Genomic DNA, 4,207 nt, shown 5'->3' with positions numbered 1-4,207 from the left:
GGGAACCTGCAGCCTCGAGGCCACATGTGGTCCTTCTAGGTCCTTTTGACTGAGTCCAAGTTTTACAGAACAAATTCTTTTATTAAGAGGATTTGTTCTGTGAAGTTTGGATTCAGTCAAAGGGCCGCACTTGAGGTCCTAGAGGGCCACATGTGGCCTCAGAGGCCGCAGGTTCCTCACCCCTGAATGTTATTCTGGACAAATCACTTGACATCTCAGTGCCTCAGACAACTCTCCAAGATTATAAATTGCTAAGTACATGCTGGTCAGCACTGGTGAAGGGAAGGGAAGAGTTTCCTCACCAATACTTCTCAATGCCAGTAGATCACAGATCCAGTATAAAGAAACTCAAAAAGATGGGTCTTCTTGTCAAGTAGGAACTTGGGGATATTAAAGGAACTTTACGATTTCCTGACAGCAATCCAGCCTGTTCCTGTCCTGCTGTTCAATTCTGAGCCCAACCAGGGTTTTCAGGGATAGAGTTTGTCACAAATAAAATAAGATAATGTGTTGTTTGCAAACCTAAAAAATTATTATTATTAGATGGAAATCGATGAATTCTATAGCTTATTACACAGGGTTCTTTAATAGCTATACAAACCCAGCTACAGAATCTGATGACTCCAGGATATTTGCCGCAACTATAACTTTTTCAGGCAGATCCAGAGGTTTCTGTTCTTTTGAGCAGCTCCATCCTTCACACAAAAGGTGGTAGTAAGGAAATGGTTCAGTGGAAAGATTGCTTTTATTAGATGTCAGAGGATCTCAGTTCAAATCTTGGATCTGGTATTCATAGGTCTTCCTGCTCGCCTCTGAGCAAGACACTTTGGGGCACAGTTTCCTTGTCTGTAAAATGAGGGAATTGATGCAAACCACTTGTAAGGTCCCTTTCCACTCAAAATCTCCAGTCCTCCAGTCCTGACACTTCCCTCTTGATCCATCCTTCTTAGCCAAAGGTCCCCATCCTTTACTTCTAGCTGAATTAGAGCAATTGGATTCTTTCCAGCACTTTCTAAACTTAGGGTTCAGGATGGAGGTTAAGGTGGGGCAGCGAGGCTGCTATCAGCTAACTAAAGCTTGAAATAATCTTGGGAAGAATTAGAAACACCTAGAGAAAGAGGTAGAGGCATCTGCATTGACAGAGGGCATGGGTGTGAGTTGAATATGATGGGATGATATTTAAAAAATAAAATTAAGGGGTGAGAGAGAGATGCACTGGGAGAAGGGGGAAGGGAGAGGTAGAATAGGGTAAATTATCTCACATAAAAGAGGTTCAAAAGAGCTTTTACAGTGGAGGGGAAGATGGAGGGGGGACAATGCTTGAACCTTACTCCCCTCAGAATTGGCTCAAAGAGGGAATAGTATACATATTCGGTTGGTTATAGAAACCTGTCTTACCCACAGAGGTTCCCAAACTTATTTGACCTACAGCCCCCTTTTCAAAAACAAAAATTACTCATAGTCCCCCCTGGAAATCTAATTTATTTAATCCTTCCATGTTTTTCTTTTAAATTTGCATCACCTGAGGCTACTGCTTGTCTCCCCTCCCCCATCCTTACAGTGCCCCCCAGGGGGTGGTATTGCCCACTTTGGGAACCTATGTAAGTATAGGTAAGCAGGAGGGGAAGGGGATATGAGAAGGGGGAGGTGATAGAAGAGAGGGCAGATTGGGGGAGGTGTTAGTCAGAAGCAAAACACTTTTGAGGAGGGACATGGTGAAAGGAGAAAGATAAATGGGGGGAAAATAGAATTAAAGGAAATATACATTTAGTAATCATAACTGTGAATAAATTTATAACAAGTTTCTCTAATAAAGGCCTCATTTCTCAAATATATAGAGAACTGAATCAAATTTATAAGAATACAAACCATTCCTCAATTGATAAATGGTCAAAGGATATGAACAGGCAGTTTTCAGACAGAGAAATCAAAGCTATCAACAGTCACATGAAAAAATGCTCCAAATCACCAATGATTAGAGAAATGCAAATTGTTGTTGTTAATTTGTTAAAATTAATTAATTAGTTAATTTGTCATTCTCAAAGACATCATAAGCATGATATCTTGACTTCCAAGTAAGCTGGAATTGAGTAAGGCAGAGCTGTGCAAAGTCATCAGTCTGGTTTTCTCTTCCAGAGTCATCAGAATCCAGGAGCAAGACAAAGGTCAAGACAAGTGGCAATGGCGCAGCAAATTAAAACAATTCTGAGGTACCACCTCACATCTATCAGGCTGACTAATATGACAGAAAAGGAAAATGATGACTGTTGGTGGGAATATGGGAAAATTGGGACACCAAAGCACTGTTAGTGAAGTTGTAAATTGATTCAACTGATCCAGTTTGGAACTATGCCCAAAGGGCTATCAAACTGTGCATACCCTTTGACCCAGCAATGCCACTATTAGGTCTATATCCCAAAGAGATAAAAAAGAAAGGAAAAGAACCCACATGTACAAAAATATTTATAGCAACTCTTTTTGTGGTTGCAAAGAATTGGAATTTGAGGGGATGCCCATCAATTGGGGAATGGCTGAACAAACTGTGGTACATGAATGTGATGCAATGCTATTGTACTGTAAGAAATGACAAGCAGGGTGAATTCAGAAAAACCTGGAAAGACTTACTTGAACTGATGCAAAGTGAAGTAAGCAGAACCAGGAGAACATTATACACAGTAACAGCAATAGTGTAAAGATGATCAGCTGCGAATCACTCAGCAATACAAGGTTCCAAGACAGTTCTGACAGACTTATAATGAAAAGTGTTATCCACCTCCAGGGAGCACAGATTACACATGTATAACCTATATCAAATTGCTTGCCTTCTCATTGAGGCAGGAGGAGACAAAAGGAAGGAGAAAATTTGGAACTCAATTTTTTTAATGTAAAAAATGTTTTTACATATTTTTGGAAAAATATTTAGAAAAAAAAATTTAAAATAAATTTAACATCATAGTTCCAACACTATCCTTCTGAATTTCTTTTCATTACTGTTGTGTTTTTTTTAAACGATTCATTGACAATCTTTTTTTTCCTTTTTTAGGGGCACTAGTACTATTTCTCTAGTCCTCAAAAAAAAAAAGAAAGAAAGAAAGAAAGAAAAGAAAAGCCACCTATTATAATGACCATTATAAGCATGGTCATACAAAACAAATCCATACATTGACTAAGTAGGCCTGAAAATGTAAGTCACATTTTGAACCTTTAGTCCCTCATGTTTCTGCCAAGAGGTGAAGAATGTCATTTATTGGCAATCTTCTGGAGTCATGAATGGTCATTGTGTTAACTCAGGAAGTTAAGAAGCACAATGGATAGAGTGCTGGGCCTAGAATCAGGAAGACCTGAGTTCAAATCTAGCCTCAGAGACTTACTAGCTCTGTGTCTCTAGGCAAGTCATTTAACCTCTGTGTGCTTCAGTTTCCTCATCTGTAAAATGGGGATAATAAGAGTACCTCTTTCCCAGGGTTGTCATAAGGATCAAATGAAATAATATTTGTAATGTGTTTCATGAAACGTGTCATATAAATGTTAGCTACTTTTCTTATCGATCAGCGTTCTTAAGACGTTTACAATTATTTTTCTTCACAGTGTTGTAGTCACTGTCTACACTGTTCTTCTGGTTCTGTTCACTCTGTGTCAGTTCATACAAGTCCTCCCAGGTATTCCTGAATCTGTCCCTTTCTTTATATTTTATGGAGAAATAATACTCCATTACATTAATATTCCAGAATTTGTTCAGCTATTACCTAATTGATGAGCATTCATTTTGTTTCCAGTTCTTTGCTACAACAAAAATTGTTGCTATAAATATTTTTGTACATATACATCCTTATCCTTTTTTCTTTTGTCTCTGGAGTATTATCCTAGTCATGGCATCACTGTGTCCAAGGGTACTCACAGTTTAGTGATTTTTGGGGGCTGATACAAATTGCCTTCCAAAAGTTAAACTGCTTCACAGCTCCACCAACAGTGTATTTGTCTTCCTATAGTTCCTGAAATATCATTTTCCTTTTTTTGTCCTCCTTGCCAGCCTAATGGGTATAAAGTTAAATCTCATAGTTGTTTTAATTTGAATTTCTCTTTGTAGTAATGAGTGTGAGCACTTTTTCATATGTATACTGGCCGCATGCCGACCTTCTGCCGGCCGTACGCCAGTACCCGCTCCTCCTATAAGAAGCACACTACCAGAGTCTTACTCACACTCGAG

This window comes from Vombatus ursinus, unplaced genomic scaffold (assembly GCF_900497805.2).
Source record: "Vombatus ursinus unplaced genomic scaffold, bare-nosed wombat genome assembly UNPS02014818.1, whole genome shotgun sequence".
Classification (NCBI taxonomy): Eukaryota; Metazoa; Chordata; class Mammalia; order Diprotodontia; family Vombatidae; genus Vombatus; species Vombatus ursinus.
Note: the sequence above shows the minus strand (reverse complement) of the source record.